General features: G+C 36.2%; 1 protein-coding gene across 4 annotated transcripts in view; it reads right to left on the bottom strand.

Annotated features, from left to right (window-relative positions):
• The window catches only part of LRRC4C (leucine rich repeat containing 4C), a 1,423,056-nt gene that overhangs the window by 103,486 nt on the left and 1,292,317 nt on the right, over nucleotides 1–27,253 (bottom strand). The window contains exon 5 of one of the 4 annotated variants that reach the window (XM_011973444.1): nucleotides 25,890–25,969. The exons of the other annotated variants lie outside the window; for them this stretch is intronic. The gene's annotated coding sequence lies outside the window, so the exon portion shown is untranslated. The remainder of the gene's footprint in view (nucleotides 1–25,889; nucleotides 25,970–27,253) is intronic. 4 annotated transcript variants of the gene reach the window in all.

Below are 27,253 nucleotides of genomic sequence, written 5' to 3'. Positions count from 1 at the left end.
AATTGACATTAATCAATGACACAAACCTGCCACTGGGTGCAAAATGCTTCCATTGTTACCCTCCAGCAGTACTACAACGAATGGTATTACTATTGTTCCTGCTCTTCTTTCTATCCTGTGTCCACCACCAGCGTCCCAACTTTGAGTATAATTTTTAAAAAAATACTTTCACAATCTATCTCTAATTAAAATTCTCCACATTATAATCATGATATAATATTATTTCCACTTTACAGATGAGAAAGATGAAGTTCAAGGAACTGCTGAGAGGTACTGAGCTAATCAGGGGCAAGGGCAAAGTGCAAAGTTTCCTAAACACTGTTCGGTGCTCTCTACTCTGTAACCTCCATGCTTGCCTGAATATCCATCTCTCTCTACTGAGCATTTTCACATCCACAATTTTACCATTTTAAAGTATATTTTTCAGAAGTCCAATAAATTGTAGAATGGCAGAAATAATTTTCAGAGGGTGAAACAGCCTCTTAAATCATGCCCAGTAAAAACTAAATTCTACCCTTAGGGGTTCCACTGATTAGCTGCAATAACTGTTGTCCAGATAACCCTTGGTGTTGGACAACTTCAGGAAAATTCGCTAGATTGATTAGCCCAATTAACTCAGAAACTGACATACAAAAACAGGCAGGAAACCCCTGCTGGGTCCAAGAAAGAAATAAAAGACATGCCCCTGGTCCTGACTGCATAAATATGAGAGGGTCCATGGAAATTTCCACATAGAGTGCAAACACAAAGGCGGTCTGGGAGAGGACCAAGCTCAGGACTGCCTCAAGAAAGAAACAAAGAAGAGAATTAAGAACCGCTAAGAAGGCAAAAAGCCTAAGGAGAGAGTGAGCTCAAAGAATAGACACTCTTTGGCAAGCCCAAAGGCCAAAGAGCAGAGAGGGAAATTTGCAGAGCATTCAAGAATACTAAGAGGGAAAAGATCTGTGAGCTGAGAAACATGGCCTTCTTTGTTCAACGCTGGTAATGAGATTAATCTGTATTTTTTGTGAATCAGTAGCAAAGGCAAAGTGCAAAGTTAGATTCCTAACTTCACTACCAGAGCAAATGGAGCAAATAAGAAAAATAAGAAGGGAAATTCCCCTTGTTAAAAAAATAACTATTCAAATCTTAATTTTTTAGATACATTATCTTGGAGTGTTACTCCCATCACTCACTACTTAGGGCAAAGTTTCTATGTAAGTTTAAAAATGTAGTCTTCATCTCCTTCCCTTTCCTCTTGCATTTCTTTCATTTTTAAATTTTAATATGTAACTGCTAAAGCTGTAGGGACTGGAATCCCAGCTGTACTGTGACGTTCATATTTGCTACTAATACTTGTACATAACCAAGACTGATCTGATCATTTCATTTGTGATAGGGGATGAATAGAATCCAGTTATTCCATGAGCCATCATAATCTCCCATCTCAATAGAGAGTTTTTATTTTTTTGTCCTACTGTACTATTTCTTCCAGATGGAAGACAATATTTTCATGAGACCAAATGAATCATTTGATAAGAACAAGCTAGTTCTCTTCTAAAATGAGATTAATAAGTGGAAGATGGGAGACAGGGGAGGAAGAATAGCCCAGAAAGAACACAGAACTGCAAGAAAAAGATCCAGGGGATTCCCAGAAACTGCAAGAACAAGTATAAAATTGTTCTGTGAATTTCGCCAGTTATGCAATAAAAAGTAAAAGTGAAAACAAATGGCATAATCAACATGCCTGACAATATTCTGCACCACAAAGTAACACAGTTTGCTAACAGGTCATCAGAGTCATGGAAGACTGCAAGTTCTTTAGCGGGCTGGGGAGTTGAGGGATGGACAGCGAAATGCCAAGTCAATCTTTTTGAAAACACTGATTACAGGCAGAGAGCAGCAATCACAGAGCATCTGAGGAAATCCAGGATCATTTTCAGTTCTGAGGAAGGAAGTCATTAGGCAGCTAATTAATTTTCCTTTAAGCTCATTAATAATGGTATCTGGTTGCACATAATCTACAAATTAGCGAAGACAAAAATTTAAGAGTGATGTGGTTGGAAAGGGTGAAGGAGCATGAGGCTTACAAAATCTATTTTATTAAGCTACATGGAATTAGCAAATTTTTAAATTATCTATGTATATATGCAGACCTTTAAATAAAATAATTAATAAGCGTTAATATGTATAGAGAGCTTACTCTGTTCTAAGCATTGTTCTGTGTGTTTTACGTGAATTATCTCATATAATACAACTTTATAGCTAAGGAAACTGAAGTCTAGAAAGATTAATAAACTTTAGTAAGAACTAGTAAATACAGCTAGTAAATAGCAAAGCCGAGATGCAACATATTATTTTTCAGGTATTAGCAAATTTTTATTACAGACAAAGACTGTAATAAGAAAGACACAGATTTTTATAGTCAAAAGGCTCTGGATTGAGTCCTGATTCTATCATGTACTACTTTTGTGTATATTTACATAAATTTCTGCATCTCCTTAATTTCTATATCATGAAAGCATTACTCATGAACTTGCCAATCTGGTATACAAATTAAATGAGATAAATGCATTTACAATGCATAGTATATATGTATAAAACAATAATATTAACAGTCATTCTTCATCATTGTATTGTTCACTCAGTAAATTTACTCAATGTCACGCAATAAATGACAGATAACATGACTGTCTTTAGGCCTCAGCACATATTAGGTACCCAATTAATAGTGCCTTTTCTCATCTTTTTCCATCTGTTAGTAAGGACTATTTAGAAATGACCTAGCTAGCTAACTAAATAAGTACAAATTTTGAAAACTAAATTGAAAAATGGCAGTTCCAAATTATTGAAGTTTAATTGAAAAAAACTACAGCCTTGCTTAAACATTTTCTTGATTAAAAATAAACGTTGGAAGGGGGGGGCATTATAATATCCCTGCAAAGCAATCAGATTTGTTTTAAAAATGAAATTATAGAAAAAGTCAATTTCTCAAATAAAAGTCTATTATATGGTGGCTAAGTGTCAATATACATTGAGAAGGTTTATAATGTGACAGGTATATTTCAGTGAGATGATATTCAAGACAGATCTGAATACTTAAAATTTCCTTAACATCCTATACAGTTTTATATAACTAATGTTTTTTATTCCAAAATGTTTTGTATTCAGATCTCCTTTAGGATTATGACCTATAATTCTCATTAATTTTACAGTATTATCTGCCTATTAAAATTGGGAAATGTTCTCCTATAACATGTTTCCACCACAATTGAATTTTAAAGATGAGCTCAATCCCAATAAAATAAGAGTAACTTTGCTAGGGCAAGGAGAGGCCTAAGAAGGGTTATGGTCGTAAATGTTTCTCAGTGTGATGGGGGAAATGCAAGTCCAAGAGCTACTTAGAGAATCACAGAACATTTAAAATTCTAGACTCAGTGAATCTGAAATAAGAACGTTTCTGTAAAATTTTCTAACCAGCCTCCACATCAACAAAGATCTTCAGAGGAACTAAGAGACTCGTAAGTTTCTAATTGTGAACTTGAGGTGAAGAATCTATCATCTATCTATCTATCTATCTATCTATCTATCTATCTATCTATCTATCTATCTATCAATCAATCAATCAATCATCTACCCAACCAACCATCCATCCATCCATCCATCCATCCATCCATCCATCCATCCATCCATCCATCCATCCAAACTTAGGGTAGAGTTCCTGATTCCCCACCCTGGCAATGGCCTTTCTGGTTTCATCTCCTACCTTTCTCCACACACTCACTCTGTCGTATCCACACTGGTCTCCATGACTCTTCCAAGCCAGGTGGCATCCACTTCTGGATCTCTGCACTTCCCAATCCTACGCCAGAAACAATTATCTACAAGGCTGGCTCTTTCACCTCTTTTTGATATTTTCCCAAATGTCTCTTCAAGATGCACTTTTTGACCACTCTATTTATAATTGCAATCACTTCTCTATGCCTTGCCCATCCCTCACATACGCTCTGTGCTTTTATAACTATCTAGATCTGCATCCTCGGATGCGGTAGCCACTAGCCCTATGTGGCTATTCAAATTGAAGTTTAAATTTGTTGAAATAAAACAAAACTTAAAATTAGGCCCTTTAGTCACACTCGGTTTATTTCAAGTATTCAATGGTCACCTATAGCCAGTGGCTAACATATTGAACAGCACAGCTATAGAATATTTGTATCACTGAGGAAATTTCTATGGAGACAGTGCTGTCCTTGACATGTACACACTTTGTATGTTTGTTTATTTTCTTTAATATATCCTTCTACCAACCCACCCATGTCTACCCTATGTTCTAAGTACAGAATTGGCCAGGGCTTTTGTTGATTTTGTTTGCTGCTTTATCTCGAATACTTAGAGCAATTCTTGGCCCATATGAGATATTCAATAAATACCTGTTAAACAAGTAAATGGATTTAAACATAATCATTCATTATTTCCCTTTAAAAAGTCGGAGATCTTGCCAATTGCCATGACATGGATGAATCTGGAGGACATTATTCTAAGTTAAATAAGTCAGACACAGAAAATGTTGCACAATCTCACATGTAGGATTTTAAAATCCACATATGCAGACATAGAGAACAAAACAGTGATTATCAGGGGCAGGGCATGAGGGGGAAGGAAGGGGGCCAGGGGTGGGGGTGCTGCGGATGTAGATCAGAGGATACAAAGTTGCAAATATGTAGAATGAATACTAAGTCTAGAGATGTAAGCTACAACATGAGAACTAAAGGTAACAAAATTGCACTGTATATAGTATTCATGCTAAATGAGTAGATTTTAGCTACTTTTGCCATAAAAACAAAAAATGGGTAACTATGTGAGATAATAGATGTGTTAATTTGCTTCTTTATAGTAACATTTTTACTACCTGTATGCATCCCATAACATCATGTATAACCTATGTTAAATATACACAGTAAAGTTTATTTTTAATAAATGTCAGAAATAAGAAAACAGTTGCATCACTCCTCCTTAGAGGGAATTTCAACATGCCAAATTATCCTCAGTTGTATTTCATCAGGGCTATTTATTTGTTGCTTATAATTGTCTAAATACTTATGAATGGTAAACCTTTTGAGACTATGATTTCCTGTAATCATTTATCTCCTGTGCCAGAGTAATAATCACTAAAATATGTCAAGATTTATGGCAGAAAAGTCTGTCAAATCCTACACCTCCCAAAAATTGTTAACTGTCATAAAAGTTTTAGAGTTGAGCACTTCATTTGATTAGGCTTTTCATATATATGTTATAATAAATACAGATAGATTACTAGTGGATAATGGCTATCAGTCAATCTATTTGGTTTTATAAGCATAGATATGCATTTGCCTTGTAAAAATCATTTTTATTCCTAATTATATTCATTAGAATGACGGCCTAAATATGAGTGATCACTGCCTTCTCTGAGTGACCTTGCAGAATGCTTCTGAAGTTTGAATTCATCACTGTCAAAACTGTACAGAATCATGTAATATATATTAAAGATCCATCTTGCTGGCCAAAGCAACAGCTTTCAAACTGAATCTAAGCTTAAAATGCTCTAGAGTCAGAGCTAATAAATTCAATTTTTTAACTTTTGAAGACCTGAGTTTTTTAAATAATATTTTTTCTTACTGTAACAGAATGAAACTGAATAAAATATTAAATAGTATACAAAAATATTAAAAACTATTTTTAAAGAGAAAGACAATTTTACAATACTAATACAATCTCTTTTAATATTTTGGTCTATTTTTAAAGTTTTTTTCAGTCTATTTCCAACTTTTTTTTTTTTTTTTTTGAGACAGAGTCTCACTCTGTCATCCAAGCTAGAGTGCAGTGGTGCAGTCTGAGCTCACTGCAACCTCCGCTTCCCGGGTTCAAGCGATTCTCCTGCCTCAGCCTCCTGAGTAGCTGGGATTATAGTTGCCGGCCACCATGCCCAGCTAATTTTTGGATTATTAGTAGAGACGGGGTTTCATCATGTTGGCCAGGCTGGTCTCGAACTCCTGACCTCAGGTGATCCACACGCCTCAGCCTCCCAAAGTGCTGTTCAACCCTATTTTTAAAATATACAATTATTATCCTATGTATCTCTAATTTACTTTCAGTTTTCTCCCCTTAACACTACAATAGTCCTTGGCATTCACATGTTCAACTGTTTTTACTTTATTCTAAATGTCCTTGACTTGTAATGATTTGTATTTTTCTAAGTGACAAATTAGAATCATGCAGGGAATGTGAATAGTTTAAACTGAAGAATCAGTCTATCAGATTGCCCATAATTTGGAACTCAATGTGTTTTGCTGTTGTTATGTTTGCAGTAACTGACATCAATGGTGAAGATGCCACTGGGAGGCAGGAGAGTTCAATGAAGAATGCCAGTCAGACTTGGGTTCAGATACCATTTCCATTTCTTCATTCAGTCCACAGATACTTATTTAGCCAGGTATAATACTAGATTCTGTATATACAAATAGTTTATTTGTTCCTTCACCTTTCCCATTTCCAGGTGTCGTGCTAAGTACTGTACCTACTTACCATGTTTGCTCCTCACAACTGTTATAACTCCATTGTATAGTTACAAAACAGCTACCCAGTAAGGGCAAGTAATTTGCAAGTGATGGAGCCCCCATGACTGACACTCAGGAGTTCTAATTTCAGTATCCTTTCTCTTACTCACCTTATTTCATGGCCTTGCTTAAAGTGTTTGCTCTTGGGAAAATCACTGAACTATTTTGAGGCCCCATGTATTTGTTTGCATTCAATAAGATAGAGGACAGCTCAAGATGCCCTGGCACATTAGAAATATCCAGTAAGAGTTAGCTACTATTACTATGCTATTATTAAAAATTCATAGACTTCTGAAGGAAACAGAAAGAATTCCTTGTGGATGTTAAGAGTTTACTGTCTAGCATAATCATGTTCCAGAGGCATTAAAACTTCTTTATAAACTTAATTTTAATTACTGCAGCACAGTCCATGCATTGATGTGCTATAACACATTTATCTATTTTCTCTACCTCTGGGCATTTTGAATTGCTTCTGAATTCAGTTTTTACTTGAATAAAGCAGTGGATTTCAAAGAAATAATTCCTGTACATTCAATAAATATTTATCCATCACCTTCTATGTTAAAACTGCTGTGATAGAAATTTTAGGTGACAAAATGAGTACTCAAAGTGGATGAGGATGACTCCACAGGGAAGGCTCCAGGCAAGCACCATGCAGGTTTAGAGTGGGAAAGAGTCTCATTTAGTGGGGAAGATCAAGAGATGTTTTTAGGAGGTACTAATAACGTTTCGATCGTCAGATAAATGTGAATAGAACAGAGAGAACACAAGAAATAGGAAAGACAGTAGAGGCAGAGGGAACACTTTAGCAAAAGCAGGAAAGTGGCCACGCACTAAGCTCAGGAACAGTGAGTCTCATTGGAGCAAAGGCATATGTAAGTAAAGGTTAAGAAATATAGAAAAGAAAATATAAGAAATATACTAAAAATAAAAAAAGTTTGGAAATATAGACTGTATCCATAATATAAAAAACTTGGAATGGCAGGGTAATGGGTCCATCCCACTGAGGCCTGAAGTGGTTGGGGTGCCAGAGATTAAATACATAGGGAAGCCTTTAAAAATCAGTAGAAGAAAGGACTCTAGAACTTAAGTGAACGTGGAGCAAGAGATCATGAGGGCTAGTGTGATTCAGGGACCTACAGCAAACGACAAAAAGAAAAATGTCAGGGCAGTTGAAGGGCCTCTTTCTGTGTCATGATCCTCACTTTCATTGCTAAATAATGAGCATCCAGGGGCACTGGACAGGATAAAGAGACACTGCAGAACCTGAAACTCCCACTTAACAGAGGTCTGAATAACTCCTTCTGCAATTTATTTTTAGGCCTCCTCAAGAAGAGACCAACCAACGCTGGGCTCAGAGTGTCTGTCCAGAATGGAATGTTTCAAAATTGCCTTTCTCATTTGTGTGACTGGACAATCATTAGTGCACACACTATTTTAAAATGTCACCCAAGAGAACAGACAAGATACCAATAAAAGGTATTTCTGCAGAATGAAAAGTGCCAACCACAATTTTATTTGCAGTGTCTTTGGGGAAATTAATTCTTTGCCTCCTTTCCAAGACCTTCCATTCATGTATACTTTCGCAAAACTAATTATTTTTAAATGACTTACATGTTTTCCATCTAACTGTAAAGAATCTTCATTTTCTATAATTTATCCTTCAATAGTTTAGTTTCTACTGCAAATTAATTTTTAAAAAGGTTTTTCATTTTAAGTGTTTTCTTTATTTAGATTAAGACTAATATTTAAATGCACTGAGATATGTAGTTTGTAAAGCTTAAAAGTACCTTTGAATGGTATGTGTGTTTGTGCATGCATTTTGCACAGAGAGATCATTTTGGAGATTAGAGATATGTTTTATCCAATTTGGCTTTTATTCCTCAAGTGATTGAGCGTCCAATATTTCCCACGGGATGAGTTTCAAAATCCAATAGCTTTTTATTCTATAGAGGCTGTCAAATACTCAATAGCCTCCACATTCATTAAAATCCTTATTATATAATGTTGATCTGGTTTATATATAATTCCAATTCCACCTAGCATTTATATCTTTTATCATGTGTGTTTAAAACCCCTCCCCACAACTTGGGCTTTATTTAATAACCTTTAATCTATCTGTATATGCCCCAAATCCAATTCTTTCATTATTTGCCTGACTTTTTCAGCGTTCTACGATTTACACTTTTCAAGACTTGTGGTGCCCACAATAAATATAATATGACAAATACAATTTAACATAAAGAAAATGCAACATAGCCCAAAGATCATGATCTTTAGACTCAAGATAAACCATATTCTTAGTCTCAGTTCTTTTACTCACTATCTATAGGTATATGAGAAAATAGCCTACTGTTTCTTCAAGGCCTTTATTTATTGATTCATCTCTAAAGTTGAAATAATACTTTTGACCTTACAGATTTGTTGTTGAGGTTAAACAGATAATGTACGTAAAATGCTTAGCCTGCAGGGAGAACATCTAAGAACAATGTGACAAAAATAGGCACTAAATAAATTAATGTTATCCTTAATTGGAGTCATCAACGACACAATAAAGACTTGTGATATCCATTTACTTACTTTAACTGATTTTGCTCTCATAGCTTCATAAAGTTGAAATACTTTCAAAAGTCATTTTGTTTATTTCCCATCCTCTGCTGTCAGATAGAACTTTGCCCAAACAATGTTAAACAAATAGAAGTCAATCCCCTCTTCTTAAAATAAAAGTTACTACAATAACCCATAATAACCTGCTGTATAGACCACTGTTACTAAGACTAAAGCAACTGTAAAATATGAAGAGACCAGTAAAAACTTTTGTGGAAATGAATCCCTATAAGCTGCCTGCATAAAAACATGAATTATCCAGACAGTTGAAGCCACCTAAAACAATAGCCTAAATTGCATATTCCTAGAGAAACAGACATGAGCTATTTGACTAGCTAAAACTTTTGTCATGAATTGACCTGAACTCCACTAAAAAAATTGAAAAATGAAAGACAGTGATGTTGTGGCCTCTGGAGACTTCAAGATTAACTAATTAAGCTGACTCTGAAACGAACAAAAAAGAAAAAAAAAAAAAAAAAAAAAAAAAAAAAAAAAAAAAAAACCAGAACATTTAACAAGGTGAGCTAGGGAAAACGGACCTTTCCTATAAAAATAAAGTTTCTAACATATTAAGTTCTATTGTCCTCTTTTGTTCTCACCTTTTCAAACAGGCTTTTGCCACCTATATGTGAGGTAAGTATGGTAATATCTGGAAGTGTGACTATCATATCTGAGAGAAGCTACCTAATTAGTGGAAGATATAGATGTTCTAATTGGTTGTATAAACATTTCCTTCTCCATCTCTGAAGGATTGCTTTCTACAATGCAAACCCCCAATATATTTCCCAATTCTTACTGACATCTTTCTTTAGATTTAGATTCAAAATACTGCACTTCTAACTGAGAGACTACATAGATATGTGATAAACATTATTCAATGCAACTTTACCTGAATTATCTTGTATAATTCTCCCTAAAACCACATAATCTAGAAATTATTATTTCAATTTTATAAAAAAGTACATTTAGGCTCAGAGAGGTTCAGTGATTTGCCAGAAATCATGCAGTTAGTAAGGAGAATACCAACGTGGGTGTTCACTGTCAACTCATCTGGTTCAAAGTCTTAAGCTTATTCCACTATGACTCAGACCAGTCTCCTAGCATATCAGCAACAATGATAAGCCAGATCAATATTAGGCAATAAATTCACTATTGGGTCTTTCCTCTGGTTTCCTATACAGAAATGCTCTATATACTTCCTATGACCAATTTTCAACAATGCCTCAATACCACCACAATATCACATTAAACCTCACTCGATCCCAGAGCGCAGTTGTTCCCTTGGCAAATGGCATGGATTGTTGCCAATAATATTTTGCTAGCACAGATTTGGCTTTAAGCCCATATCTTCTTGTATGCCCAATAAGATGAAAAATCATCTGTGATCTTTCATATAACATTACTAACCTTCCTTATGCTTGAAAGTGGTCTGAGGCCAGTTCTTAGATTCCGTAGATTAAATATAGAACATCAGTAGTGAGGCTATCTTACATGTTGCACAGAGCACTGGGTCTAAGAAATCTGAGTTCTCTTTTGGCATCTGGTCCTAATAAGCTCTATGATCCTGAGAAAATCCATTTCTGGTCCTCAATTTTTAAAGATGTAACCTGAGGGGACAGTTTAAATTATCTTCCAGGATTAAAATGTAGTTTATATCACATATATACATATGTATATATACAAGCTGCATATTTTGCATTTCAAAAGTTATTTAAATGCCTGTTAGCTCAGCAGGTATTCACTTAGACTGGGAATTGGCAGTTCTCTGATTTTACAAAGAACCTTTTATCTCAGGATGCCGGAAGATCTTACATCATTCATTAATTAAATTTCACATCCTCCCCTCCTGAAAGGTGAGACCTCAAAGGCTGTTTTTCTCTATCTTCACCCATGTGGTGCCAGAATATGATATTAACTTTGAAACACAGTGCACTGAGAATCTAGCCACTCACACAAAGAATGTTCTCCCTGCAAGAGTGTAGGCAGAGAACATCGTGAGAATGAACTTCATGGGGAAACTAGAATGGAGAGGTGTGTAATTGTTATGATGGGAGCCTTGTCAAATTAAGTTGGTGTTAAAATTGATTAAATCAAATACATCTTCCCCTTCTCCTCCCAACGGATTATCAGCATCAGGTAAAACATCCTATATTTATCTCTCTCAATCTGCGTAAGTAGGTGATGCTCCTTTGAAGATGATGGTCATGATGGTGACAGATTTTAGCCTACCTGTATCTCTATTCTCTTTTCCTTTAAACACAGCCTGTTGGTGAAATTAGAATTAGGTCAGTAAGATTACCACTGACACTCATCCCCCTCAAATATTTATGTATGTATCCTGTTCAAAAAGTCATAGAGCTGAAGTATAGGTTGGCTTGTTTCTGAGAGGGGAGGAGGGAAAGGGAGACACAGGGAAAGGGAAAGAGGTGAAAAGTCTTAGGCTGATGGAGGGTATGCAGGGTCACATCTGAATGCATGATGACTCCCCTGCGTTCAATTATTCCTTGTTGAGAGCAGAGGGTTATGGTTATGTAAACTGTAGAAACAATGGGTGCTAAAAAGAGGAGGAAAGATAACAAAAATACAAGCAAAAAAGTACCATAGAAAATCACAGATTCCTAAACATGGTTCTTTGAAAATGAAGGAATCTGATTTACATATTAACATAGATTGTTAATTTTTAACATTTTTAAAAAGATGTGCTTGGAAGAGGAAAAAGAGCTACCAATCAGAGTGGACTTGATGCCTGCTAGGTGAAGAGAATGATGAGTCATATGTTAACCCACATAAACCAGAGAGCAATCTGCATGACAGTTTATGATTGCTGGTTTCCAGAAGAGAAAACTGAAGCTGACAAACATGATATCTAGTAAAAATCAAAGGAAAGATTCAAATCCATGTCCTTCAGACTCCAGGGTCTCCACACTCCAGCCAGAAGCTTTTTCTCTTTCTGTTACCTCCTATCTATCTCATAGCTCATTGCTTTCTCATCTCCTTCAATCATCTAGTCTAAATAGAATTCTATTAGCTAGTAGAGAGTTACAGTTATGTAACCCTCAACTAAGCAATGTCAGAAAGCCTGTAATATTTACTGAATAATCTCCACATGAGAAGTACTGCATTCTTTCAGTGAAGCAAAATCTATTGAATTTTTATCCTCATATTTGCCCATGTTTCTCTAGCTTCCAGATTAATTGGCAAAGCAGAATGGACTACAGTCCATTTGGACTTTATTCCAAGAAAACTACAAGATGCACTGTCATGGTCAGCCTTTTTATGAGAATCTTACTTCAAAGTAAAAAAGAAAAAAAAACACAAAAATCTCTCCTAAGGGAAGGGAGAAAACAGGTAATAAACTTTCCATCTATTTCCATGCTGAAAGCTATTATGCTATATAAATAATCCTACATTCATCTGGTTTACAGAAAGCAGAATAAATGCAGCATAAGGACCAGCAGGCATATTTTCCTAAAGCGCTCCACCATGAATTGTAAGCATCCACTAACAACGATCCCTTGCTTGTGGAAGAATGCTCACAAATCATCTTTTCAAATATAGGACTCTTGTCTGCACTCAAGAGGTTTATGTTTGTGAATCACAGCTTTTCGTTTGGTCCAGTTTTTCCTTCTCTCATTTTGTAAATATGATAACATGTTGATAAAGTATGAAGTAAGTCTCACTGACAGTGTTTTTCCTTGGCATCCTGGGAAGTGATCTGTTTAGGTTGGCTGCACAAAATCTATTTACTCAGCAAACCTAATTTTAGCTAAGGACCAATGAATATGTATATTGCAATGACAACACCGTTTGCAAACAATGTCAGGCTATCATGCCAGATCAGGATGCACAGACCAAACAAGATGTGAAATATTAAGGCACATCAGAAGTTTTAATTGTTTTACAAAGGGAGGGAAAAAATAGCCACTTGGGAGCTCAGAAAGTAATAATCCATTTACTTGAGAAATATTCAAAGTAAATTTAATCTTCTATTTTTCTACCTATTCAAGGAATAATTGTCTTCTTTATCTATTCCTCCCCCTCTACACAGCCTTTTCCTCTGTAACTACTGCATATACTATTTAAAATCCCACATTTTAAAGTCATTTAAACTTTTTATTTTCACCTATGGTTAATTTTTTTTTTCTTTTTTTTTTTTTTTTTTTGAGATAGAGTCTTATTCCATTGCCCAGGCTGGAGTGCAGTGGCATGACCTCAGCTCACTGCAACCTCTGCCTCCCGGGTTCAAGCAATTCTCCTGCCTCAGCCTCTCGAGTAGCTGGGATTACAGGTGCATACCATCAGGCCTGGCTAATTTTTGTATTTTGAGTAGAGATGGGGTTTTACCACGTTGGCCGGGCTGGTCTTGTACTCCTGACCTCAAATAATCCACCCACCTCAGCCTCCCAAAGGGCTGGGACTACAGGTGTGAGCCACCGCATCCAGCCCTTATGGTTAATATTAATAGCACTCCACATATTTGTCAGGATATCAAACTATTTTTAAAAACACATAAAAATGAAAAAAGGATAAAACAAAGCTGTCATTTCTTCTTCCAATGTCATTTTCCTTAGGAACTTAGAAACATTTTTCTAGATTTTGGGACCTAGATGCTCACTGATTTATTTGGTTTTTAAAGATATCCTACAAGGGGGACTGGCTGAACCACATACTATAGACCTGCTATGCTCCAGATAGCTTTGCACTTTACACTTATAAGTTAATAAATGACTCTTTAAAGACTGTGGACCAGAAGAAAATTTTGAGAACACTCAGAGACTCAGAATCTGATCAGAGCTAATTTGTGATATCTTTTATTATCGTGATGTCTGTGATATCCGTCATTTCTTCGCTCTGATGAATCTCAGTGAATAATACACTTCTCCATGAACATAAATTGCAGTACTAATTTCTCATCCACATCCTGGGCAGTCAGAGATTGGAAAAGGACGCTGAGATTCATAGCTCAAACTCCCTTTGGAAGTACAAAACATCAGTGATGGAAGGGAAGGCAGCATCGGGACATTCAGCAAATGTCTCAATGTGGAGACATGTAAGAGGTTGTTTTTGAAGTTCACAGATCAAAAGAATTTAAATTTATTATTTCGTGTTAAAGAGAAGAAACATTTTCTACTTCCAGAAAAAAGAGACAACAAAGTGATAGCTTTTGATATCCAAGTCACTGACTTAATTTGCTGAGCTTTCTCTTCAACTGCTGCTGCCTAGCAACTTGAAAATTGTCTTCTTATCCTACTAATTTGGGGTATAAGGGGTGTGTACCATGCACATGTTTACCCAAGAGGGAGAAGAAGAAAACTGGCAGTAGATGAGGAGGATTTGATGATCAATTAGCAGTAGGTTGTAGGCAGGCACTGAATATTGATCAGAACTCCCAGACTTCAGTTGGGGTGATTTTGTGGGTGATGATACATTTAACAGAGATTAGACATATAGGAGAAGAAACAATTTTTGTGAGAAGTAGGAACACAATGAATTTATTTTAAGCAGAATGAATCTGAGATATCTATGGAACATCTACCTACAGATTGCCAAAAATCAGATGGAAATAGGAATCTGGGGTAAGAGAAAGTGATAGCAATTACTGATAATCATTCGCATGTCATCAGCAGCATGTAGGTGGCAGATAAAGACAAAAGGATGAATCAAATATAGATGCTTAGAAAGAAATGCTCCTCTATTTAGTTTCTAGTCTTCCCTATTTAGTTTAACAGTAGACACATACGTCCATAATAATTAACCATATGCCATTTAAAGCAGCAGATGCCCCCTTACTTTAAAAGGCCACTGTGTTGCACATTGTTCACACCATTTTATTGCAATTATTTGCTTTCATGTGCATTTCTCATCAGACTGTGAGATTTGCAAGGGCTGGCACAGAATAGAGTTCCAGTAAATAACTGGAACTCTATACAAATAAGGAATGAATAACAAATAAGGAATGAATCAGTACATGTGGGGTCAGAACTTCATGGCTGGGCATAGTGGCATATGCCTGTAGTCCCAGCAACTCTGGAGGCTGAGGTGAGAGGATCCCTTAACCCCAAATTTCAAGACCAAAGTTGGCAACAACAGAGTGACAGTTTGTCTCTTTTTTTTTTTTTTTGAGACGGAGTCTCGCTCTGTTGCCCAGGCTGGAGCGCAGTGGCCGGATCTCAGCTCACTGCAAGCTCCGCCTCCCGGGTTCCCGCCATTCTCCTGCCTCAGCCTCCCAAGTAGCTGGGACTACAGGCGCCCGCCACCTCGCCTGGCTAGTTTTTGTAGTTTTTAGTAGAGACAGGGTTTCACCGTGTTAGCCAGGATGGTCTCAATCTCCTGACCTCGTAATCCGCCCGTCTCGGCCTCCCAAAGTGCTGGGATTACAGGCTTGAGCCACTGCGCCCGGCCGACAGTTTGTCTCTTAAAACACAATACAACAGACAAACAACTTCACAGCTAGCATTCACATTCAGATTTACAGTGACTCCTCAGGACAGAAATCATCAAAATAAAATGCAAACTCTAACAAATTTTACCAAAACTGGCTGTAAGACGATATGTCATTTTGAACATCACTGTGCAGCTATTTTTATTATAATAATCAATAGCAAATATAGTGTATAGATGTTCATATATGTATATTTGTATCCACACATAAGTGTATTAAATTTTCAACATATACATATATAATAAATTATATAGTCAATATGTAATAATGAAAACTATATTTTAATTATATCTGCATATTTAAAAATTATTAAATGTGTATTAAATATTAAATACATACTTATTATGGAATATTTTATATGCTTATTATGTGCCAGGTACTAAATCACTTTGTCTAAATTATCTCATTTCATTCTCCCAATAACCCTAAGATATTTTTATACCTGTTTTAGAAATGGTTTAGATATACATGGACATTTTAGAATTAGACATATAAACAGGTTTTATAGATGTTTAAAATGAACATTCAATTATCAAAATATTGACATTGAAGACCCTATACAGGCTGTGTGTGTATACATATATACATATTTAATATTTACACAGTTTATATTTCACATAGCACATATTTGCACGCATACATATAGCTAACTTTTTCCTTATTTAAATGCTGAAAGTTTTGTAACTTTTTTATTTTAATTTTTATTTTAAGTTCTGGGGTACATGTGAAAGATGTGCAGGTTTGTTACATAGGTAAACAAAAGTTTTGTATTTTTAATCAAGACAATAGTGGCTAAAAATGCAAACAGAAGAGTCAACTTTGTTTGTCTGTTTGTTTAAGATAGGGTCTCGGTCTGTCACCTAGGCTGAAGCGCAGTGGCGTGATCTTGGCTCACTGCCTGGGTTCAAGCAATTCTCCTGCCTCAGCCTCCCAAGTAGCTGGGATTACAGGTGCCCACCACCACACCTGGCTATTTTTGTATTTTTAGTACAGATGGGGTTTTGCCATATTGGGCAGACTGGTCTCCAACTCCTGACCTCAGGTGATCCGCCCGCCTTGGCCTCCCAAAGTGCTGGGATTACAGGCGTGAGCCATCGTGCCTGGCCAAAGTCAACATTTTTATATCTCTCTTCATATAATGCAAAGAACAAAATGAAAGATCACTTCTACTCAGTTTCACCCATCTCTATAAGACAAGACAAATAAAGTTTCCTGTTATGCATCAAGGCCTATGAATTAAGCATTTCCTATTGCCAATATATTAAGAGATATCAACTCGGACCATAGCCACTTGCTAGGGACAATAAGGGTAAACATCACTTGTTATAAAAATTTGCTAATCAAATGCAATAGTAATGGCTAAAGTACTATACAAATAACATTTAATTTTTATAATTGCTATACATTTGTTCTTCTCATTCTTTTGGAAGTTGCTTATTCATTAACTGCAGTCCTTCAGAATGTGGCCAAGAACAAGTAAAAGATTAAAAAGCCAAAACAGTGAAAATAAAATTTTCCAAGTTTATGAACTACCTATCACCCCTCCTCTCGCAGGAGAATTTTTAGGTGTCATTTCTCAGAGCCTGTTTACTCCTAATGCAGACGCGATTCTCACAGGTTTCATCACACCTTGCCTGGACTACTGCAGATGCTTTCTGTTTTCTCTGCCCCAATTTTTTCCTACTTCCAAGTCATTCTTCACATGAAAATCTATCATATTATTCAGAAGCTTAAACTTTCCATTGGCTTGCCATTTTCCATCGGATAAAGTCTGGAATATTTTACACGCTTTAGAAGTCCATGTTTGATGAGCTCCTGGCTATCTTTCTAGACTCCTCAACTAGATTTTTTTTTTTTTTCAGTCTTTAGCCACACTAGACTTTTAAAAATCACTTCATTTTAATGTCTCCCACTCTGGAATCAGGACCTTTACATGTACTGTTGCATCTACTTGTAATGCTCATTCTCTTTGCCTTGCTAATGCCCACTCAGTTTTTAGATTGCTGCTTAACAATCAATTCCTTATGAAGGCCTATCTTTGTCCTACGTGAGTGGGGTTTGTCCATAAGTATAGCAACTGCGATGGCTCAGTCACAGCATAGATCACATTTAAATTTACAGTTATTTAATTGGCATTATGTCATCAATGCTTACTTCTGCTAAATCAAAATCCTCAAGAAAAGTCATTTTGTTTTGGTCTCTAATCTACCTAAGAGAGCATCGTATGTATAGCACATTCAATAAATATTTGATCAGCTAATTAATAAATTAATATTTTTTAATATTTAACAAAAAATTTAATCAACTGATCAAATGCGGTTATTTAGAAAAGGCAAGATAGAGATCCTAGACGCAGACAGATGATATTTTGATACAAATGATATAAAAACAGTATTTTTTTTTAAAGACAGAAATAAAAATCTCAGTAATCTGGATTAAGAAAAACCCTCATACTTCAATTGTTCTAAGAGCTTCCTATATCATAATCTAGTACACAAGAAACAATATTACAACAAGGATCCTGAGTGAACAATGAAATGTTTAAAAGCATTTAGTATTCATTTTTAAATAAGCAAGAGTTTTAAAAATAATTGTAGAGTGATTTTCATTACTCTAATTGTTAAAACATAGGACTGGTATTTCAATGGGTAATGTTCACTTGGTCAGAAGATTAATTTATATGTTATGCCTTATCTAACAATATTAGGTATATGAATTATAAGAGCTAACACTGTCTGCCTGTAAGTGGTAGACATCCTTCTAAGTACTTCACATTTATACTCTTATTTAAGCTTCACAAAAACTCTAGAAGATGCATATTACTCACTACTCTCATCTCATATATGAACCAAATGAGGCACAGAGGGTTCTAAGGTACTTCCCCAAGGTCATACAGTTAATAAGTACAGGAGACATGGTTCAAAATAAAGCTGTCTGATCTGGAAGCAGCTCTTTTTAACACCTGCTAAGCAGCAGTATTTAAGAATCCTCAAAGAACATACTTTGTTTAACCAAAGTTTTTTTGTCAGCTAGAATTAATGTTCATCTAACAATGCAAGGGACTATGCTAATCATTTTGCAGAATTCTCTCATTTAGTCTTCAGAACGGTCTTGTGAGATATTATCACTATTTCCAATTTATAAGTAGTTACATGAAGACGTAAGAGGTTAAGTTCCCAAAGTCAAGTAGCAGAGTCAAAACCCTGAGCCCCAGATCCACTGACTGAGCTCTTAGTTACAAGAGTTCACCTATCTAGAAAGAGAAGTATGTTTTACACAAGCTCTACCTCAGTGCTACTGACTATTTGGAATGGATAAAACTCAGACCAGGCTCATATCTGCAAATCCCAGCATTTTGGGAGGCAAAGGGCAGGAGGATCACTGCAACCTAGGAGTTCTAGAGCAGCCTGGGCAACATAGTGAGACCTCATCTCTACAAAAAATGTTTAAAAATTGTCCAGATATGTTGGCACATGTGTGTGGTCCCAGCTACTAAGGAGGCTGAGATGGGAGTATCACTTGAGCCCAGGAGGTCAAGGCTGCAGTGAGACATGACTGCCACTGCACTCCAGCCTCGCCAACAGAGAGAAACTCTGTCTTAAAACAAACAAACAAAAAACCTTAGTTGTAGGGCCTACCCTGTGTATTGGAGGATGTTTAGCAGTGCATCCCTAGTTTGTATACAGAAGGTGCCAGTCTAAAATCCAAAGTCTAAAATCAAAACTGTTTTTAGACTTTGCCTAATGTCCTATAGGTAGAGACGCAAGGTTTCTCCCCATTGAGAACCACCGTACTAAGTAGTATATTTTTTTCTTTGGATACTTTTGAATAAAAACGAAACACATTTCCACTGCTTTATCTCTGTTTCCAATTACCCTGATTGCAGCACTTTTGTTAAAATAGACTATCTTTATGCAAGTTAAAAAACAGAATTTAAGCAGCAATTTCCTTAGTTATATTTTGGTTTTGTGGATTATCCACACATTTAGAAACCATTTAACTATCTTGTAGTAGGACAATTCTTGGCTAACTTTGAAAGATCAGACAGATATAATAGTCCTTGTCTCACACAATTATGCAGATTAAACAAAAATATGCTTGTAAAACATTTAGCCCAATAGCTGGATTATAATGAATGCTCAATTAATGTTTGTGATTATATTATTATCATAACTATTATTTGTGTAATTTTCCCAGATTACTTTTCTAGTTTATCTTCAAATTTCCAGAAACTATCATACCTCCTCTCTAGATTTACTGAAAACATTTACTTAGAGGTCATAATATGTGTCTAAATGCCAAAGCAAACTCATTATATGGATATAACCTTAAAGTCAATGGAAGTTGAGAATCAAGGCACAGTGACAAATGGTTGAAAGAAAATATTTGACAGCAAAAGCTCAAATACCTAAGTCTATGGATAAGGCATTTTCCAGTTATAAATAAGGCACAAATCGTGAAAAGTGTTTTCACTATAAGAAAAACTATAAAAAAAATGGTACAGGTTGTATTCTTCCCTCCATACAAATCAACATGACACTCATTAATTGTGTAGCTCTTTACCAATTACCTTTTAATACCAAAGTATTAACAGAAACATAGGTACCAAACCCAAGAAGAAAATATCTAGAATCTCTAGCATGATACAATCTTCAATCCAGTTCCATGAATCTGTTCATTCTCTCTAACCTAAACATATTTGCATGGCCTTATTATTATTATTTGTATTCTTATTTTTACTCAAGGTAAAATATTGCCTTCAATTGCCTATGCTTTGCTGCTTTATACAGCCAGTGCCAGAACTCTATCTCAATATTTACCCAGGCCAGTCATAAATGCTGAGACATTATAAAGAACAAGTGCCCAACAGAGAAAGAGCTACCAGGGTGCGCAGCTTCATTCTGCCAGTCATGGCTCACAGTGGGAAATTCTCTTCAGTCTATGAAAAAAAAACAAAAACAAAAACCAGCTACCACAAGGCTACTGCTCCAGGAAAAACTGTAAGACCCAGATTTGGTTTTTCAACACATTTTGACCTCTAATATTTAAGAAAACAAAGCAGATAGCATGAACACAAAAGCAGACAGACATTTGTAAGTCTTGAGTCAATTATTTCAGATGAAAAAGGAACTCTCTAAAGAGAACAACAGCTGCTGGCTTAAGGAGCTACAGGTCCTATCAAATTGCAATATAGCCCTAAATACTCCTCTGTAATTATTATTTTCCTCATATGACTGCATAGTTCCCATGGAAGCAAATAACTTTTAAAAATTCGATCTTTGTTCTTCCAAGAGCTTATATCAGTAGAACTCACTGGTATCTGTTAATCCTTTATTTCACGGGCACAGAGAAACCTATACATTCCAACACCCTCCTCACCACCACCTTCACAGTTAGTTGAGGCCAGATGACTTGTTTTGACAAAAAGATTATGGACAGAATATAGTGCGTCACTTCTAAGGAAAGTCAGGAAAAAGGTCCCTGAGGCACCTCCCTCCCCCAGCTCTCTTTTCCCCTGTAATAGCAATATGGAAGCCACATGTTGGAATGGCAAAGCCGTTAACATAGAAGCAAAATGGCCCCTTGACACAGGACTTGAGAGAGAGCTGCCCTGGAGAACAGCAAGGCCCACAGTAGACTCTGCATACACAGAAAAATAAATGTCTGTCATGTTAATCCCCCAAGACTTCAGGGTTTCTATATTATCACAGCAGAGTTCAGACTGTCCTGACAAATGTATCTCCTAACACAGTTACTAGTATGAAGTAAATGCTTAATATGTAGCTCTTTAAAAACAAATGTGCAGAGCTAAGAACACCATTTACTAGTAACACTGAAGTTGAGATATGGATTACAAAGAAAAAAACACAGTCATCTTGATTTATATTAAAAAGCAATTTCTGCATATTAAGCATGAGCAGAGTATATATCAACCGACTAAATAGCTCAGGGAGTACTCAGCACAACTCCATATTGCTGACTAAGGCACAGACAGGTCATAGTCACATAAAAAGCTCATTACCACCATAAAGCAGCCCATATATGTTAGGTGCAAAGTGAATGAAAAGAGCAATCTAGTTGGAAGGGAGTGGGTCTGTAACTTTTACTCAATTCTCATCTTTCTTCTGCCTTTTATCTAAATTGCTTATCTTGGCATAGTATAAGCTACTTTGTGAAAAAGAGAGGACAGCACTTTCACTGCAGTTATCAGCCTGGTGGTAGAGAGCATTAGAGGTCCAGAGTCTTGCCTCAGCTCTGCTGGGCAGTGCCTGCATGACTTTGACGTCGGATTAGAATCCTTCTTACTCTCTATTTGCCCACTGATCAAGTGGGCCCGATGACAACCCTAAGACAAGGTCGTGGTACGGATTAAGGAGCACTGTGTATATAAAGAATCTGGCAAAGTGTTTGGTATTTGTTGGCACCCAATAAATGTTGGTTTAATTTCTTCATTCCCTTTCTCTTATTCTGCCACCCTCCATTCTACCTTCCTCTATATTTCCTTTCAGTATCTTGCTTAGTTGTTTACTTGTTTTAAACTAAAAAATGAAGATAAATGCTAGATAATCACGAAAACCCTGATCAGTATGAAATATCTATGCCCTTGAAGTTTGAGTATTGCCTGGAATTTGGATTTGGCAGCTTGATTTGACAAAAATCAAAATAATATCACGATATCCTATGCCACCAAAGTTGGAGCATGAGAAGGAAAGGAAAGAAGTGAAAGAAGGGTAAGCAACAGCACAAATGAGAAGGGATGCAAAGTAATCTGCAAACAGCCATTGCTGAAAAGAGTTTACACAAAATTCAGAATCACACAGACATAAATTAACATTGTGCACTTCCTGGATTTTAATTAATTCAGATATACTGACAACAAACTCAGTCCAAATGGTACACTGTTTTGGTCAGTGGAACTCAAAAGGACACAAAGTTAATACAGCAGCACAAGTTTCACACTATTGGTATTCTTAAGAGAATATCTTCAAGGGTAGGCACTAAAAGAGATGGATTGGCATTTGCAAATCATTTCTTGTCTCTTTGAGTCCATCTCAGCCAACACAATCAATATCCAGTAAAAACAAATACCCCACACTGTAATCCCTCAACAGAGCCCTGCTCTAGCCACTGTTTCCTGACATGTTCTTAAATATCTATAAGTTTTTAATGTATTTCACTTTCTGACTTTGGCCCCAAACTTGCTTTTCAATTGGATAATAGCTAATGTTCTTTGGCTATCCTCACTTCTGTCTACGTTTGATCCTCAGGCTACATTGACTTTGGTGAAACCAGATAATACCCCAGCCCTGTTCTGCTTAGGCAACAGCACCATCCAGGACAATCAGAAATCAGAGGAGGCTAGCAGGATCATCTTTTAAAAATGGCTAAGCATGAGCATATCAAAGGAAAGATATAAACAATTTCTTCTTTATGACCAGCCAATACTCCAGTGTAATTTTCATGGAAAACAATTATTTGAAAGAGAATTATAAATTCACCTAAGTTAGAGAAAAGAAAATTTTTAATACATGTGAGTGTATTACATGAGTGTAATACATGTGAGTTGCAATGAAGGAACACCTAATGTATAAATGAGTTAACACAGAAATAGATTTTAAAGAGGATTCGGCATCATTTTTTTCTCCCCATCTTACTCCTATACTTGCTGAAGGGCTGTATTTTATTTGCTAAGGGGATATGTTTATATAAAAGGTGATCTTCCCTCCTGCCAGGTCCAGAGAACTAGGTGCAGTAGAAAAATAAATCAACAGTTGATAAATGCAGCAAAAATACTGCCTTAAAATGTTATCCCTTATCTGTAAAAGTCCCATACAAAACCTAGAGTTTAAGATGAATTCCAAAGAATGACATTTAAATTTCAACATGGTTCTACTTACATTACTTTAACCTAGGTCTCTGCTTTTCCTCTCTGTTTACAAACCTATAACACGACAAAGACTTGGTCTCAGTATTTGCTGTCACCATGTGCAAATGACCATGTTCTAAATCCTTACTCAAAGTCTTCTTCCTTTACAATGTCTTCCTAACTCCCCAGCAGAATTTATTTCAATTTATTTCAGCTCTCTAAGCATATTTCCCCCCCAAATCTAGTGTTTGTAAGCTCAAACTGCCTTATATTTGGTTATTTTTAATGTCCGTATCCTCTATAGGTAAACTGACAGTACTTGGAACCTATCTTCTTTTCTTGATTCTCACGTCCCTCAGAGTGCCTCGTCCACTACTTTGTGACCTACTAATCGGTATGTGTTTGTTAAATGGAACTGAAAATATAAAAAGAGGGAGAAATCTCACATGGCCTCTTCATATTTGTTCATATTTGTATTAGGAAAGCGAAGGGTCCAAGGTAATGTAAACAGGCAATATGTCAAGGAAAAAGATAGTTAAGACAACCAGTCACATATCCCAGATTCTTAAGGCAGTATTCAGAGACCTCTATTAGATAAGGCCTTGTAAAGAGACAAAAAGCAACTCTTCTCCCTTAGTAATGGATAGACTGTCTCTTTCTAGATCCTGCTTATTCCTAATTCTATTAAATTTAAACTCCTACCTTGCTGCTATCAGCCAGAAACCCCAGCCAAATAGTAAAAGCCGAATGCTTTCTCGACACTTAATAAACCCAGAAAGGGTAGAAAGCTTTTTTATGGTATAGCAACATGGGTGTTAGTCAGGCTGGATGGTACTGCCTTGGCATATAAACCCCAACAAATGCTTCTTCTTGAGAGGATACTCAGTTGGCCCTTAATCTGAAGACATAAAACCTTCCTGCACACACACACACACACACAAGAAAAAACCCACAAAGTGTTAAAGACCAGCAGCATCGGCATCACGTGAGAGCTTTTAAGAAATGCAGGATCTCAGAACCCACCCCCAGACAACCTGAATCGGAACTGGCATTTTAACATTATTTCCAAGTGACTCATACATAGGTAACATTTTTAAGAAGCATGGACGCTGGATATTCTGGCATCAATATTTCATTTGCTTCCTGGCAGTCTCTTCGCTCTAAACCATAACTTTATTACGAAAACTATTTGCTTCTCACACCCTCTCCTCTAACTCTGCATATTTTTTCAGGCATCCATTTGTTTTAATATGTAATACAAAAAGAGAAAAGACTTCTCTAGTGTATAGAATGTATACATTTCATTCACATACATTATATCATTAGATCCTTATGATATTCCTGTAAATATCGTCATGTATAACTTGTTACATGTCACTCATGTACAGAAATATCTGAGAACCTCCATGTCTAATGCTTTGAAGATACAGATGGCTTCCGTCTATGGTCAACCAATGCTCCAACCTTGGGATTAGAGAATTCTGATTGCATTATCCATGGAGCCAAGAACTTAAAAGCCCAGTTCTACCTTACTCTTGAATCTTTTGCCTTTTCAACTACCATAACCCAGTTTCTCCCACACAGAGACACTAAACATGCACATTCTTGATGAAAGCTTTTGTAGTGGCCATTACATAATGGATTTGCTGTCAGTTGTCTAAAATGTACCTGCTGAAGAAATGAAAAAGAAAAACCTAATCCATGCTTATAAGTAATGGAGTTTTCAACTAAAACCTATTTGGGCATTTCTGTCCTCTATAGTATGAGTTTTTAATTGGCTTTAGTCATGTATGTGATCTGAACATTTTTAGCAATGAGTAAAACAACATAGGTAATAATATTAAATATATATTATAGTTTCATTAAGAAAGCATTCATAGTGTTAGGATGTTTATAGTTTTAGAATGTAATATAGGAAATTGTCAACCATTTTCAAAACCAGAGCACAATTTCAAAATGTTTAGCCTAATTCTAGGTCACATTCTAAAGTAAATATCTCTACACGATGCAAAATATTAATTAAAACTTTAGGCTTCATCAAAATGCCTCAACACTGTTGTTTAGGCATAAAAATACATTACTTTTATAAAGTCTTTTGGTTATTAAATAATGGACAGGTGTCTACAATTTAAAAATCATCTGGGTATAATGACTTAATTCTAGTACATATGGAGGCCAAGGTGGAAGAATTGCTTGAGGCCAGGAGTTCTAAACCAGTCTGTGAAACATAGCAAGAGCCCTGTCTCTACAAAAAAAAATTAAAAATTAGCCAGGCACGGTGGTGCACACCTGTGGTCCTAACTACCTGGGAGGCTGAGGTGGGAGGACTGCTTGAACCCAGGAGTTGGAGGCTGCAGTGAGATATTGGAAGGAAAAGCCCAGAAGCCATACAACTTACCACAAGTTCCACTGTTGTCTGTCACTGTCTAGCTGAGTAACTCTGGCCAGTCCCTTCTTCCTCACTCTCAGTTTCTTGATCTGCAAAATGAGGTGATTGAAACTAGATGATGTAAGAGTCCCATACAGCCTGAAAATGCCATTTTTCTGCAAGACTGGAAACCACATCTGAGTGCATTTCCTCTCCAAAAGCAACACGCAGAAGATGAAAAGATTTTTAAATGGCACTTGGCACTACTGATGTTCCAACTCGTTCATACTATAATCTCAGCTTGATACTTTAGAACCACATAGGTTGCTAGTATCCACCACAGACGAGCAAAGCAGAAGAGAAAGGCTGTTGGCATACTCTTTGCCTGAGAAGTGTTGCAACTAAAAGTCAGATCAGAGGGAGAGTAAATCTTCTCCTCCTCCTTCTGAGGATCTGGTGACTCTTTCTTTCTGGGCCCTGCCTCGGGAATTTCTCCTAGAGAAATTTTTCACTGGGGACCTGGGAGTCTAGCCCTTGACTAAACCCCAGACAAGGATGCATTTCCTCCTGGAAGGCTCCCTGCCTGGACAAGTCCTTCAAAATCAACCTAAAAAGGAACTCCAGTCTCCAGGGAGCTGTACATTTTAGCATTTTTTAATCAGATGTCTGGCCTTCTCTGGTCTTTTTTGAAACCTTTTTTTTTCTTATTGTATTATAATTTTATTATGTTAATATACAAAGAGTTGGCAATGCATAATTTTAAAAGACAAATTCAGTCTTTGAATGAAGACTTTGTGATGATTACGGCTCATGCTTTAACTACATTTACTTATCTTCCTTTCTTCAATCTTGTATGGGACAATATCTTTGAAATGGCTTTTGTTTATTTTTTAAATGAGTTTCATGTTTTTTCCCTTTTCTCCTTTTCATTACTGTTTTCTAGCAGAAAATCAGGGAATGGTTTAAGTTTGTAAAATCTGAGAGATCATCTGGACTTAAACCCAATTTCATTAAATGGCTTAGGAGATGTAAATGTAATAACTCAACAAGGCAGTACTCAGATATCATGTATGTAAAAGTGAGTACTGCCCATATCCCTAGTAATTAGGCCCATCATTAAATCAGAGTTTAACGGATTAGGTTCATTTTTATGACATACACAAGTGAACCTGAAACACGGGGTCCTATTAGCATTTAATATATAAAGTAAGCTAGTATCTGAACCTAAATAATTGCATACACAATGTGGTCAACACAGAGGATACAAATTCTAGAAAAAAGTGTACACCCAAAAAATAACAATTCTGTTATTAGTAGCATTATTATTGTCATCTATTATGACAAGCCTAAACTACCCAAGCATTCATCAAAGGAGCAATTCAATAGAATGTTTT

The sequence above is a fragment of the Mandrillus leucophaeus genome, unplaced genomic scaffold (genome assembly GCF_000951045.1).
Source record: "Mandrillus leucophaeus isolate KB7577 unplaced genomic scaffold, Mleu.le_1.0 Scaffold138, whole genome shotgun sequence".
Taxonomy (NCBI): Eukaryota; Metazoa; Chordata; class Mammalia; order Primates; family Cercopithecidae; genus Mandrillus; species Mandrillus leucophaeus.
Note: the sequence above shows the minus strand (reverse complement) of the source record. Positions and strands in the feature narration are given on the sequence as shown.